Here is a 16,673-nt window from a genome sequence, read left to right on the forward strand (position 1 = left end):
GGCTAGGGACCGAGGAAAGGGAATCGCCATGAGCTAGCTTGTGAGCGAGGGACGTTCGATAGGTGGTCCACCTCTTCTTTGTTTTCTTTTTGGGAGAGGATGAGAGTTGTACCTTGTATAGAGACCACCCTTTTTGTAGTACTTTTGTGATGACTCTTATACTAACTTTATCTTTTTGTTTAGCAGTTCACTTTCCCCTTTCTCTACTTATTGTTAATTGTTAGCTGTTAGTAGCTCTGATATCTCTAGTGACTTTATTTCTTCTTGCTTCCATATCTCTTTTGCTGTAGACGCCTTATATGTGCAGGCATATGGCGGGTCTAAGCACGCATTGGGCGGGCCTAGGCCGAGTCCCGAGGCATGACAGATTAATTTGGTATCAGAGCCTAGGGTTGAGTCTTAGACGACCTAGCAAACCTTAGGCCGGTTGGACTATAGGAAATAGGCTCGTGAGAGACATGGTCTATTTGATTTGTAGGCGAAAGTATCTTGATTGGGTATCTTGACAACTCCGAAAAGTTGGAGTTTGACTGAAGTATATGGCTTCTAACTTCGCGGAGGGTTACGTTTGCGGCCGACAACGTAACATCGGGAGTTAGTAGTGAAGAATGCTTCCTTACTTTCGCATGATTTGGGGTTTGGTTATCTTGAGTGGGGTTGCGATAGCGCGGGTTACTAACTTACGCTTTTATACTTTGTAGTGACGATGCCGATTACACGCTCTTAATCTGCTGGAGCGAATGATGCGGCACACCTCGAGCAGGTCGAGACCTCCGCTACTTCCGGATCTAGTGAGGTCCGCGACTTGAGGTCTCAGCTTGCGGTCCTCACTGATCTTGTGGCACAGCAGGCGGCGGTGGCGCAGCGACAGGCCGAGGTGGCTCAGCGGCAGGAGGCACGGATGAAGCATCTGGAGGACCTCTTGCTACAGCAGGCGGCAGCTTCTAGGGAGACCCAGGTTCCCACACCGCCAGCACCCGTAGTGGACGTCGCGCCGAGAGCGCAGTCCCCCGCGCCCAGTTCTTCACGTGCGGCACCGGCGACCGCACCAAGGGAGGAGGTGGTTGCAGCACCACTGGCTCAGATACCTGCAGCAAGGGCAACTTTCCCTATGATGGCCGAGGGAGCCGAGCGGGACCTGCTTATGGATCGTCTCGGCGAGTTCAGGAGGTGTAACCCTAGGATCTTCGACGGGGAGAAAGTCGACCACTGGATAGTAGAGAAGTGGTTGATGCATACGGAGAAGCTCTTCTGCGACACCTTCGTGGAGGAGAGGGATAGAGTTTGGCTCCCACACACTTCTTGGACAGCGAGGCCTACAGTTGGTGGTTGGATATCCAGGACAACCCCAACACTGATCTGGCAGCGATTTCGTGGAAGAAGTTCAAGGAGCTTCTTCTGGCACACTATTTCCCTACTAGCGTTAAGAGGAAGATGGAGCAGGATTTGCGTAGCTTCCGCCAGGAGGAGCGGACGGTGGCCGAGTACGAGAGGGAGTTTTCTCGATTACTCCACTGTGTACCTTTTGTGGTGCGGGATGACGAGGACAAGGCTCGCATTTTTGAGTGTAGATTGCGGCCTTCGATCTTTCGGTTGGTGCAGTCCTCCAACCTCTAAACCTATCGGGAGGTTGTGAACCGCGCGCTCATCGTGGAGGCAGGAGCGGCAGATCTTCAGGAGCGTCGCGAGCGTTTGGAAAAGGGGAAGGGCCAGAGGCTTGCGGCTGAGGGTGCGAGTCAGGCGCACTCACGGAGGCTGCCGAGGCACCCCAGGAGTCGGAGCCAGTCGCGGGGACGTGACTCGTCTACTCAGCGAGGAGGACCTTATCGACGTCAGGCTCCGCGCTGCGTGATCTACGGTGGTCCTCATTATCCATGGCAGTGTTCACGCAGTCTGGGCAGGTACTACCTGTGTGGCTAGGATGGCTACTTTCTGTAAGGAAGTGAATTCTCGAAATACGAGAGTTAGATTTCATCCAGAATTGACAAAGGGTCGTGTTGGTGAGCTTTGGAAAAGCCAAAGATGTCAAAATCACCAAAAGTGCATTAGAAACGAGTCCGCGGGAGCAAATAGTGCAAAAGCTGTACTGGAGCAAAACTGCTCTCTGGGACCGGTCCCTGGCAGGGAGGGACCGGTCCCATCGGCTGGTGGTTGCGGGGATCCTTGAGGCAACCGGTCCCTGGTAGGGAGAGACCGGTCCCCGAACGTGACCCCAGCGAGAAAAGCCAAAATTTGGCTATGTCCCCAAATCCCAGCTCTCGGGAACCGGCCTCTCAGGAGGGAACCGGTCTCCCGGGGACCGATCTCTCAGGGAAGGACCGGTTCCCGAACACGTAACCCGAGCTGAAGCTCTCGGGGATCGGTCCCAGGTCGGGGAGACCGGTCCCTCTGGGCGGAAACTGCCCAGTGAAGGTAGTGTACAGAGGCAAAAGTTGAGGGACTTAGTTGGATATTGTTACATTAGAGGGGTATGTAGGCCCCTCTCTCTCCAACCCTCATTTCTCCCTTACTCTCTCACACTCTTTTCTCTCCCTCTCTCTCTCTAGAAAGAAAAGAGAAGGAAGGAGAAGAGAAGGAAAAGAAGAAAGAAAAGGAAGGAGAAGAAGAAGGAGATCAAGGTATAGGAAGCTTTGGACCTCTCCCTCTTCCTCTCTTCTCTCTTTGAAGCTACAACAAGAGGTAGGCTTCTAACCCTAGTTGTGAAATTTAGGGTTTTTGGGTTTTAGCTCTTTGGATGGGATCAAATAGATCCCTAGCACCATGAATGGTGGGATTGAAGCTAGAATCTAGGGTTTTGAGATGGGTTTAGCTTGATGTTAACCCTAGGGCACCAAAATAGGGTTTTTGGTAAAGTATGAGATTGATCTCATTTGAGGCCTTGTAAACCTAATTAGTAGGTGCCTAAACGCGGGGCGAAGTCGGATTTAGCATTCGTCGAGCGGGCGAAAAACTATTGGCAAAACAGGACCGACCGAGCTTCATTTGGACCAAGAGGGCTAAAGCCTCATCGTAACGTCCGTTGGAGGGCATTTCTAGAGCCTCCATACCCTCAAAAGGTGGGGGGTGTCATCCCGAAGCATCCGGATTTCTCCTTATGTCTATGGTAATTTTATTTATCATATGTTGATTGTGCATTATAGGATTAGTAGAAGCATATTTCCATTCCTTGCATGCTTACTTAGTAGTGTAGCGGTATGGGCTTGACACTTGGACTAGGGAGGTATGAGGATTGGGTCTTGAGACAAAGAATCCTATAGTGGCAAAAGTGATGAACTTGGACATAGCCTAGTAGAGTGGCATTGACTAGTGTAGTAGAAACACTAAACTTGAACGAGTGGCATGTCGACTAGTTAGAAGATATTACTACAACGATTGAACGAGTGGCATCAAGTCTAGTGTAGTAAACATGACTTGGTTCTTGGGATAGTAGAGGCACATTGACCCTTGTAGATAGGGTATTCTCTTGAGAGGATTGGATCATACTCACTAGTCTGTTTTCGCTGTCGGTGGTCGCTCGACCATGACACGAATCTCCGGAGTATTTCACTAGAGGCAGACGTAGTTGTCCTGCAAACGGTCTCGGTGTGCGAATGCAGCTTCTCCTCACCTATAAGATTGAGAGTGAGTCGAGGGTTTAACCTACGGGTTAACCAAGTAGATTGGGTAATAAACATGGAATGCATAGTAGATTTGCATTATTATCTTGAGTAGACATAGTGTATGTTGTAGATTGCATTACTATATACTTTTATATACTCATGACATGATACTAGCATGATAGTAGTTATTGCATGTATTTTTATCATTGATGGCATGAGAGAGTAGTTGCAGTTCATTTCTCCATATATCTATCTATCTCTCTATCTGTGCCAGCTTAGACCTAGTGGAAAAACCGGCGGCGTCGGCGGCCGAACCCACTGGGAACTATATTTATATAGTTCTCACCCCATGTGGTTTTGAGGTACAGGTACACACAGGGACGAGCGGAGCGAGGATCGCGGTAAGGGCATAGCGCCCTAAGTGAGTTAGTTAGTAGCTTTTCCCTTATGCATTAGAGTATCCCCGTGTACGAGACATGATGTGTATTTTGGATAGATATCGGAGGGCTACTTGTATATTTTGAAAAACATGTATTTACATTTTAGCAGATGAAAATGTAATGTAATCAACTTATGTAAATATTGAATGGTTGTAATAGCTAGATATTTCTCTCTTTATACACTTGTACATTCACTCGTGGTTCTTGCTCTTAGTTATAGTGCACTTGTGTGCATTGTGATTGATCATGTATGTTATCTAAGCAATTCCTGGGTGCTTAATTGTACTTGATCAGGTTGTTTGGCCTTGGGCGGGCAGGAAAGGTGCCGTCCGTTCGGTGTCCGTCCGCCGCGCCCGAACCGTGCCAAATTGGTAGCGGTATCGGGGCGGGGGCGTGACAGAGATGTTGGTATCAGAGCCATTAAGAGCAAGTAAAGAGAAAGTCTAGGATGGACCTAGGAGACCTAGGTTGGCAACCCTAAGGTGATAAGTATGTGAGAGAAACGTGAACCTATATCGGTTGAGGAAGAATCCGATTAGGTCGGATCGAGTATAGATCTCTAGTATGGCTAGAGATAGATCCGAGCGGTGCTAGTTCCGAGCTCGAGGAGTTTGTGTTGGCGGCCGACAACACGACGCTAAGAGTTAGGACTAATACATGGGTGTACGTCTGCTTATGGTGGAGTTGAGTCGCGTAATACCGTATATGCGACGAAATTAAGTGGGTTAGATGACTAACCCGGTTGTTGCGTTGCAGGAACGATGTCCCCAAGACGCTACGTACGTAGTCCGTTCCGGCTTCGTCTCCTGAGGTGCCCGAGGAAGCCGGATCTAGTGAAGTACAGGAGTTACGGGCGCAGGTGTCGGCATTGACCGGCATTGTACAATGCCAGGAGAGTCGGTTCGAGCAGCTCCAAGGGCTTATGGAGCGGCATTTGGCGGTGGCAACTGCAGCAGCGACTGAGGGCCGTGACCCGCCCCCGCCTCCAGCTCGTGCACCTACGGCGACTGAGGGCGAGGGCATTGCGGCAGTTCCGGTGGCGGCACGTCCTCCGTCAGCGAGCGTTCGTCCGACGGCGTCAGGTTCTACGACACCCGATGCGACGGCATTGGAGGCGGAGAGGGAGCGCGCGCTTGCGGCTCTCAAGAAATTCCGAAGGTTCAATCCACCGACCTTCGACGGGGAGAAGGTTAAGCCATGGATGGTCGAGTCATGGGTGGACTCGATGGAGACCTTGTTTGAGGACCTCTACACCTTAGAGAAGGACAAGGTCCCCCTCGCCACTCATTGCTTGGAGCGGACGGCGAAGGTTTGGTGGAAGCGAGTCAAGCGTGACCGGGCTTCCGACCTTCCGTCGTTGACGTGGGAGGAGTTTCGGGGACTGTTCTATGTCAACTACTTCCCCGATAGCGAGAAGAAGAAGCTCCAGGAGCAATTTCGAAAGTTGAAGTAGGGTAGCCGCACGGTAGCGAAATATGAGCGGGAGTTCTCTCATATCATTGACTGTGTCCCCGACGTAGTGCGGGATGACAGGGATCGAGCCGATTGGTTCGAGCGAGGGCTCCGGGATGATATCTACCGGGCGGTGCACATTCTGAAGCTCACTACCTTCGTGGAGGTGCTCGACAGAGCATTGTGGGCGGAGCAAGGAAATGCTCACATCAGAGAGGAGCGAGAAGCGTCCGAGAAGGACGGTGGTAAGAAGCGGGCTCAGAGTAGTTCGGGAGCTCAAACTAAGTCAAGGAAGCCCCCGAAGCACCCGTGAACGCAATTCAAGGGCCGCGGACCGCAGTGGTGCACAATCTGTGGTGGGAACCATGAGCCGAGGACGTGTGAACAACGGGAGGGGAAGTGCTTCACGTGTGGACAGGTGGGCCACATCAGCCGCTACTGTCCAGTGAGGGCTTCGCCTGCCCCTTCAGTCGCATCGGCTCCGGCGACTTCGGCGCATTATGGAGGAGTCCCGCCTGCTGCGTCATCAGCTGGACGTGCGATGGTACCACGCCAACCTAAGGCGACGAGATCGGCTTCGAGCGGGCGGGTGTTCGCCGCCCAAACTCAAGCCGAGGAACCTGCTGAGGCGGAGGATCGCCATATACTCGCAGGTATGGTTTTTATTAACGGAGTTTGCTCCAGGGCTATATTTGATACAGGTGCTACACATTCATTCATCAGCAGGTCATTTGCACGCATGCATGACATAGAACTACAAGAGAGTAAAAGCACTTGGAGAGTATCGGGCCCCGGACGTGATTTTCTAGTCCGTAAGGAGTGTTCGTTTTGTCCGGTGCGGTTGGGCGATTGGATAATGCCCATCCGTATGTTGGTGCTCAAGAAGTTGAAAGACTTCGACGTCATTCTAGGAATGGATTGGCTCTCGAAGTACTATGTGACTATTCACTGCAGAAGTAAAGTAATTATGTTCCGCGATCCGGGCCAGGAAGAGTTCTTCTACCGGGCTTGTAGAAGCTCGTACTTCGCCGCCACGGTATCGACGACGAGAGCAAGGAAGCTAGTTAACAGCGGTTGTATGGCCTATTTGGCGACCGTTGTAGAAGTCGAGAGGACGACTCCTGCGCTCGAGGAGCTGTCTGTGGTTCGGGAATTTCCAGATGTATTTCCCGCGGAGTTACTGGAAATGCCGCCAGACCGGAAGATCGAGTTCGTGATAGACTTGGTTCTAGGAACCGCGCCTATCTCGAAGGCTCCGTATCGGATAGCGCCGGTGGAATTGAAGGAATTGCGGGCTCAGTTATTGGATCTCCTTGATAAAGGGTTTATACGGCCAAGTGTATCGCTGTGGGGAGCCCCGGTCCTGTTCGTGCGAAAGAATGACGGATCGTTTCGACTCTGCGTAGACTATCGCGAGTTGAACAAGGTCACGATAAAAAATAAGTACCTGTTGCCCAGGATTGATGATTTATTTAATCAGTTGCAAGGATCTCGGGTTTATTCAAAAATTGATCCACAGTCCGGTTATCACCAACTCAAGATTAAGCCGGAAGATGTACAAAGGACCGCGTTTCGCACGCGGTATGGACACTATGAATTCACGGTCATGCCGTTTGGGCTCACTAATTCCCCGACGGCGTTCATGGATTTAATGAACCGTATCTTCAAGGAGTACTTGGACCGATTTGTCGTGATCTTCATAGACGACATCTTCGTCTATTCTCGTAGCGACGAGGAATTTGCCGAGCATTTGAGAATCGTGCTTCAAGTCCTTCGGGAGGACAAGCTGTATGTTAAGTTTCAGAAATGCGACTTTTGGCTCCGAGAGGTTGCATTTCTTGGGCATGTTATTTCCGAGGGTGGAGTATCTGTTGACCTGAGGAAAGTGGAGGCGATCAAGGATTGGCCTCGCCCGACTAACGTCACGAAAGTTCGAAGCTTCGTGGGTTTAGCGGGCTACTATAGACGGTTTGTGGAGGGATTCTCGAAGATTGTGATTCTACTTACCCGAGGAAAGTGGAGGCGATCAAGGATTGGCCTCGACCGACTAATGTCACGAAAGTTCGAAGCTTCGTGGGTTTAGCGGGCTGCTATAGACGGTTTGTGGAGGGATTCTCAAAGATTGTGATTCTACTTACCCGTCTGACTCAAAAAGGCACCAAGTTCGTGTGGAGCGGTGAGTGTGACCGGAGTTTTCAAGAGTTGAAGAATAGATTGACTTCGACTCCAGTACTCACCTTACCGGTGCAAGATGAAGACTTCGTGGTGTATAGCGACGCGTCACAATCGGGTTTAGGGTGTGTTCTGATGCAGGGCGGGAAGGTGATCGCTTACGCGTCCCGTCAGCTGAAGAGCTGTGAGAAGAACTACCCTGTTCACGACTTAGAGTTGGCCGCGGTAGTGTTTACTCTCAAGCTGTGGAGGCACTACTTGTATGGCGCGCGTTGCGAGATATATACGGACCATAAGAGTCTAAAGTACCTATTCACACAAAAGGAGCTCAATATGCGACAGCGGCGGTGGTTGGAACTACTGAAGGATTTCGATGTGACAATCCTATACCACCCTGGAAAAGCAAATGTGGTGGGTGACGTGCTTAGCAGGAAATCAGTGGAGAATCTTGCTATGTTAGTCACACGTCAGGAACCACTTATTTTGAGGACGAAACTTCTTTTTAGGAGGGGAGGATATAAGAAAGTAAATTCTCGAAATACGAGAGTTAGACTTCATCCAGAATCGACCAAGGGTCGTGTTGGTGAACTTTGGAAAAGTCAAAGATGTCAAAATCACCAAAAGTGCATTAGAAACGAGTCCACGAGAGTAAATAGTGCAAAACCTGCACTAGAGCAAAACTGCTCTCGGGACCGGTCCCTGGTAGGGAGGGACCGGTCCCATCGGTTGGTGGTTGCGGGGATCCTTGTGGCAACCGATCCCTGGCAGGGAGAGACCGGTCCCCGAACGTGACCCCAGCGAGAAAAGCCAAAATTTGGCTAAGTCCCGAAATCCCAGCTCTCAGGAACTGTTCTCTCAAGAGGGAACCAGTCTCCTGGGGACCGGTCTCTCAGGGAAGGACCGATTCCCGAACGCGTGACCCGAGCTCAAGCTCTCGGGGACCGGTCCCAGGTCGGGGAGACCGGTCCCTCTGGGTGGAAACTGCCCAGTGAAGGCAGTGTACAGAGGCAAAAGTTGAGGGACTTAGTTGGATATTGTTACATTAGAGGGGTATGTAGGCCCCCTTTCTCTCTCCAACCCTCATTTCTCCCTCAGTCTCTCACACTCTTTTCTCTCCCTCTCTCTCTCTAGAAAGAAAAGAGAAGGAAGGAGAAGAGAAGGAAAATAAGGAAGAAAAGAAAGGAGAAGCGAAGGAGATCAAGCTAGAGGAAGCTTTGGACCTCTCCATCTTCCTCTCTTCTTTCTTTGAAGCTACAACAAGAGGTAGGCTTCTAACCCTAGTTGTGAAATTTAGGGTTTTTGGATTTTAGCTCTTTAGATGGGATCAAATGGATCCCTAGCACCATGAATGGTGGGATTGAAGCTAGAATCTAGGGTTTTGAGATGGGTTTAGCTTGATGCTAACCCTAGGGCACCAAAATAGGGTTTTTGGTAAAGTATGAGATTGATCTCATTTGAGGCCTTGTAAACCTAATTGGTAGGTGCCTAAACGCGGGGCGAAGTCGGATTTAGCATTCGTCGAGCGGGCGAAAAACTATTGGCAAAACAGAACCGATCGAGTTTCATTTGGACCAAGAGGTGGGGGGTGTCATCCCGAAGCATCCGAGTTTCTCCTTATGTCTAAGTTAATTTTATTCATCATATGTTGATTGTGCATTATAGGATTAGTAGAAGCATATTTTCATTCCTTGCATGCTTACTTAGTAGTGTAGCGGTATGGGCTTGACACTTGGACTAGGGAGGCATGAGGATTGGGTCTTGAGACAAAGAATCCTATAGTAGCAAAAGTGATGAACTTCGACATAGCCTAGTAGAGTGGCATTGACTAGTGTAGTAGAAACACTAAACTTGAACGAGTGGCATGTCGACTAGTTAGAAGATATTACTACAATGACTGAACGAGTGGCATTGAGTCTAGTGTAGTAAACATGACATGGTTCTTGGGATAGTAGAGGTCCCGGCATCTAGGATGCATTATATATTGTGCAGCAGAGGCACATTGACCCTTGTAGATAGGGTATCCTCTTGAGAGGATTGGATCATACTCACTAGTCTGTTTTCGCTGTCGGTGGTCGCTCCACCGTGGCACGAGTCTCCGGAGTACTTCACTAGGGGTAGACGTAGTTGTCCCGCAGACGGTCTCGGTGTGCGAGTGCAGCTTCTCCTCACCTATGAGATTGAGAGTGAGTCGAGGGTTTAACCTACGGGTTAACCAAGTAGATTGGGTAATAAACATGGAATGCATAGTAGATTTGCATTATTACCTTAAGTAGACATAGTGTATGTTGTAGTTTGCATTACTATGCACCTTTATATACTCATGACATGATACTAGCATGATAGTAGTTGTTGCATGCATTATTATCATTAATGGCATGATAGAGTAGTTGCAGTTCATTTCTCTATATATCTATCTATTTCTTTATCTGTGCCAGCTTAGACCTAGTGGGAAAACCGACGGCGTCGGCGGCCGAACCCATAATGCATGTTTCACAAGTTCAATGCATGCAACTCTCTACTTTATAGAGATATAACTTTGTCTCATGATGTACATCTAAATTATCCAACATCTCATTTATAATGCTCCTGGCATAATTATGTATGATTCCTAGAATCATAACCACAACAAAAACATAGGGAGAAACTCGTCGACTCGTTTTGATCCTTTGAGCGAAAGTGCCTAGCCTTCCAGCACCCTATTAACCATTTTAGATTAATTAGGAGTTTCAACAAAGACTCCAATCCAAAACTCTCACAATAGAACTCAACATAGGTAAAACATACCTAATACAAAGCAACCTCTGAACCCCAATTGATCTCAGGTTGGACTCTTCAAGAACAACCTGGAAAAGGGTGAAATGCTTAGCCCAAAGAATTCTACAACTCAGCCAAGAGATAACTCAAAGATTAAACTCGAACTCAACCACAACATATATATAGGATAGCAATTAAAAGCTAACTTTTCCAAAGCTCCAAGCCAAGCTCACTCTTGAACTGAGGTTGGAGACTCTCCTGAGTAAGACCTCCTTCTTCCCTTCTATAGTTCCCCCAAAGCCCTCAACATCCGCTAGCATAAGGAGGAAAAGAAGAAAAAAGCTTAAATTCACCAATTTTCACTCAAAATGGAAATAAAATCTAGAGAGAGGAAAAAGGGAGCTTACCTTATTTTTCCTCAAGCTCCCGGACAGGAAAGACCAGCTAGGTCGATTTGGGGGCTTTAAGAGGATAAACATCACTGCAAAATGACCAAAAACCCCTTTACCAACTCACTCTGCCGCATTGAGTACCGGTACTCGGGTTGAGGTACCGGTACCCGGCAGTTAAACAGCTAAAACCTGAGCTCTGCGCAGCTGGGTTTAATATAGGGTACCGGTACCCGCGCAATGTAGTACCAGTACTCAGCTCCAGCTTCTCAAACCCGAGAGCTACATATCTGGCAAACCCTCTGAGGTTTCGGTACCACACTCAGGTACCGCCGGTACTCAACACTGAAACCTGAGATTTCCAGGTTTTAGTGTCAGTAGCTCATCCTGGCACTTAAAACATTTAAGTTAAATGCCGATACACTCTCAAAGCATCTAGAGTAGCTTCAATTACTATTCTAACACTAGAACATTGCAATTTGCTAAAGTTCAGTGTACTACAGTGAGGTGGGTTGTGTTGCACCGAAGTGACTTGGTCACCTCTCATGTCTAGAGAGTGTTTTATAAGAATGATTGATGCATGTTAATTGGTAGTTCAATTAGCAATTGTGAATTATAGAGCATGTGACTCTAAATAAGGGACTACCATTGTACAAGATTAGTTAGGTGTGTGAACCTACATACATATATGTCTATATTGTGCATGTTGGGATTCAAGTATTCAAGTATATTTATTGCTATGTAAATTGCATGCTACTTGATCTTGTATTAGATAATTATTGATGCAAGTTACTAACTTAACCTATATGAGTATAGTGCCATGTGAATCCTAGAGATGCAATGAACTAGTAGAGTAAACTATGTCACACCCCGAGCCCGATCTTATTTGGCCGGTTCGAGCACATCGAACAGACACGGAACGGACAGTACCTCACCTGTCCACCCAAGGCTTAACAACAAGTACAGAGCAAGTATATAAATTTGCACAGCGGAAATATAAATATACTTGGCTTGCACGAGGGCAAGCAATAGCGAAAGTGAAAGTACTAAACTAAACATCATACAAGTAATATGATTAACTTTTAACCACATACATGCATTCAATCACAAGTTACATTTATATTCTTTTCATCATTTCTTCTCTTGGTATATCACATGATATCCAAAATATAACTCTTTGCATTTAAACATAAACTCTTTTACATCATTCATATTCTTTCATAAACATCTATAATCATCAAGTACAAAAGATGATATACAAAAGGGTATGCAACTACAAACTATAAAACCCAACTCGGGTGGTCTCTGTTTATGACGCGATACCCTTACCGCGATCGTCGGCCGGCTCACTCGGTCCCAGCTCTGTGAAAAAAGGGGGGTGAGAACTATAACAAAGTTCCCAGTGGGTTCAGCCGCCGACCTCGCTGACTTTCCCACTAGGTCTAAATCAGGCATAATAAAAAGATAGATAGATAGTGTCACGCCCCGAGCCCGATCCTTTTGGCCGGTTCGAGAGCGTCGAACAGACGCCGAACGGACAGAGCCTCCCCTGTCCGCCCAAGGCTCAACAACAAGTATGAACAGCGTAAAAATTTGCATAAGCGGAAGCGTACACAATGGCTTGTACGAGGACAAGCAATAGCCAATAGTGAAAGTAATAAACTACACCTAGGAATTCATTTATATTTTTGCATCATTTCTTCTCTTTACATCACATGATCTCATATAAGTTCTTGCATTGAAATATAAAGTATCTTTTACATCATTCATGTTCTTTTCATTTAACATCTATAGTCATGAAAACACAAAAAGGTGATGTATAAAGATATGTAACTACAAAATGGAAACCCACTCGGGAGGTCTCTATCTAGGGCGCGATGCCCTTACCGCGATCATCCTCCGGCTCGCTCGGTCCGGGCTCTGTGGAAAATGGGGTGTGAGAACTACAACAAAGTTCCCAGTGGGTTCGGCAACCAACCACGCCGACTTTCCCACTAGGTCTAAATCAGGTATAATAGAAGGAAAGAGATATAGAAAGTAACCAAACTATACAAATGCAGCTAATATGCCTGAACAACAATAAATGCAATGCTCAATAGTATGCTCATGTTGAATGTAAGGTCACAATCTCATTACCCAATCTCTTGGCTAATCCGTAGGTTTCGCCCTCAACGACCCACCAACCAAATCTCTACTATCGGGGAGATACACGCTACAAGCCGACGGGACCATCATCTGGGGAGATACTCGCTACGACCCAGTGATGACAACTCCGGAGCACATCGCCCGAGGGGGAGCTACCACCCTCGAGCAAGGACTTACAGGTGAGTATGATCCTATCCTTAACTATAAGGATGTCAAGTCCAATCCATTCCTTAACTATAAGGAAACAATGCACATATGACCCTTAACTCTAAGGTTGTTATGTTATAATGTCACTACCTTTGTATACTTGCATTCGTTAACCTTTACTAGTGTCATATACACTACTTTGTTCTTGTACTCATTCACTAATGCCACACTTATTTTCTAAGTGTTCAACTCTAGCACTCTTGATTCATCAATGCCATTTTCTACATTCATGTCCACATGTCACATTTGTTCCCTAATCCACTAAGTTCTTGTCATTTATCATGCATACGTAGGGTTATTAAAATTCTCACATGCATTTGAACGCACAACATACAAAAAGAAGCTTACAATTACCCTACTATGCAATATGTTCGAATACATACATATGCTCAAATATGACATTTTAGACATAAAAGAAATTCCGAGGTCCTTGGAATGCACCACCCACCTTAGATGGTTGTAGGGATGCTACGATGAATTTCTTTGGATTTTTGAAGCCCTACTTTTTCGCCTGGGGCAAAACGAAGCCAAATTAGGCTTTTTTCTCAATAACTTCATCTAAACCTTTTCGTAACGTCAAACAGAGTTGTCCCACGCGTCGGGAATACCCCTAATTAGATTTCTATAAGGTCAATGTCTTAGAAACATTCGGAGGCAAAAGCCCCAAATTGGGTGCCCTAATGTTGCCATTTGCAAAATCCTAGGTTTTTAATCTCTAAAATAAGGAAAAGAGAGCTTGTCCAATATCTAGAAGCTCATTTAGAACTATCTAAACCATTTCTAGGGTTTAGAATGCAAACCCTAAAAATTCACCATTAGAGCACTTGAAGAAACTAGGATTTCATGTGTTCTATAGCTCCAACTAGGTTTCTATACTCATTAGAAGATCAAAACCTAGTTTTCTAGGACATAAACCCAAACCTTAGCTTAGGTTTCTCATCAAACCTTACCTTGGTCCAAAGCTCTTGAAGATCCTTCTTGTTGGAGAGGTCCCAAGCTTCCAAAGCCTCTAAATCCACCTTCAATCCCCTCTCAAACTCCTTCTCCTAGCTCTTTAGGAGAAGTTCTAGAGAGAGAAAGAGAGAAATGAGAGAGGAGGTGTGTAGTGGCTGTGGGAGAGGGAGAGAGGAGTGTTGGGGTTATATATAAGGTGCTACAATTACCAAAAACCCCTTCACTTATTCATATTTGCAGCAGTTTTCAACCTGCTGTCGGGCCCAAAGTGTACCGGTACACTTTAAGGTGTCACCGGTAACACAATTGCGTTTGGCCAAACCCGAGAGCAGCTCCCTCGGATTTGGGGCATTTGTACAGGTACACTTTCATTTTGTACCGGTACACTTGTCTGTACCGGTGACAACTCGATGGTTGTACTGGTACACATTGCCCAGACTTGATTTTTGGCTCCATTTCGATTCTATTTCGCGCCGATCGATGCAAAAACCTTTCTAACACCTCTTAAACTCATTTTTTGCCCTTCCAACCTTGTTGGAATGCTAAATGGAACTTGTCCAACTATTTCTTTCGCATTTCTTTCACTTTTAAATCTCCGAGGAATGCTAAAACTTGTTTAACACTCTTGGTACTCGATTTTGATCCTTCCAACGCTGTTAGAAGGTCAACTGGAGTTTGTCCATCCATTTTCCTCGGCACTTTAATCAATTTGGCTAACGTTCGATAATCGCTGTCAGGGTTTCGATACGTTACAGATAGTAACCAACTAACAAATGCGGCTAATATGGCTAAACAATATAATCAATGATTATGCTTAATAGAATGCTCATGATGAATACAAGGTCACTTTCCAATTCCCAGTTTCATGGCTAACCCGTAGGTTTCGCCCTCAATAGATTCACCAACTCATAATCTCAAATATCGGGGAAACTACTACGACCCGATGGGACCGTCCTCTGGGAAGACTACTACGACCCAGTGATGACAACTCCGGAGCTCATCGCTCGAGGGGGAGCTACCACCCTCCGAGCAAGGACTTATAGGCGAGTATGATCCAATCCTTAACTATAAGGATTTCAAGTTCAATCCATTCCTTAACTATAAGGAAGCAATGCTCATATGACCCTTAACTATAAGGTTGCTATGTCATTATGTCATCAATCTCACTTACTTGCATTTCTTTAACATTCATGATGCCACAAACACTAAGTATTCTTTAACTTTTTTCATGCATTCATTTTACTCATTAGTGTCGCATGCACTACATGTTCTTTATACTCAATCACTAATGCCACACATTAGTTGTTCCTCTCTAGCATTCAATATGTTTACTAATGCCACACAACTCATATGTCATAATGTCATTTTGTTTTAAACTATGTTCTTTGCCTTTCTAGGTTCTTGTCATCATTCATGCATACATAGGGTTTACTAGCTCTCATTAGTTTACAATCATCTCATATGCATTTGTACTCACAACATGCAATCACAAGCACTCAAATAATCCCTACTATGCACAATGCTCAATATACACATATGCTCAAATATGACACTTTAGACATAAGAGGAAATCCAATGATTTCGGAAAGCACCACACACCTTGTATGGTTGTAAAGGTGCTACGGTTCAATTCTCACGATTTTTGGGCGCCTATTTCGCGTGCTGCGGCAATCTGTACCAAAATCGACATTTTCGTCAATTTCTTCGCGTACACTCGTCGAATCACCGAATCGAGTTCATATTCTAGTTAGAAATACCCCCAATTAGGTTTCTATAAGGTCAATTTGCCTTTAAACCACTCTAGGGCAAAAGCTCTAATTTTGGTGCCCTAACAAAGTCATTTGCCCAATACCTTGGTTTCATCTCTAAAATAAGCAAATGCAAGTTTGTTGAACCTCTAGGAACTCATCTAGAACCATTTCTAGGTCATTCAAAATATTTCTAGGGCATACAAACCGAACCCTAGAAATCCACCATGAGAGCTCATGAAGGAAATATGGATTTTCATGTGTTCATAGCCTCTACAACGTTTCTACACTTGTAAGAAGATCAAAACCAAAGATCTAGGGCATAAAATCTAAGCCCTAACCTCAATGTTACAAGAAAACCTCACCTTAGTCCAAAGCCCTCCAAGGTCCACCTTGTAGGAGAGCTCCCAAGCCTTCAAAACCCCAAAAATCTCCTTCTAATCCTTCTCCAACTCCTTCCTCCTCTTTGCTCCTCAGAGAGATCTCTAGAGAGAGAAAGAGAGAAATGAGAGAGGGAGGGGTGCTTACTGTTGTGAACAGGTGGAAGGGATGTTGGGGGGTTTTTATAAGATGCTACAATTGCATTTAAGCCCTTCCTCTTTTCATATTTGCAGCAGACCTCAACCTGCTACGAAGTGCATTGCGTACCGGTACTGTCACGCCCCGGGACCGGCGGAGGCCCTCCCGGTAGCGCGTCTAGACCCGCCATATGTCTACACATATAAGGCGTCTACAAAAAAAAAAGAAAAGCGGAAGTAGAAGCAAGAAACATAATAAAAGGATAGAACTACAACTAATGATATCAGAGCAGTA

The sequence above is a fragment of the Ananas comosus genome, linkage group 5, assembly GCF_001540865.1.
Source record: "Ananas comosus cultivar F153 linkage group 5, ASM154086v1, whole genome shotgun sequence".
Lineage (NCBI taxonomy): Eukaryota > Viridiplantae > Streptophyta > Magnoliopsida > Poales > Bromeliaceae > Ananas > Ananas comosus.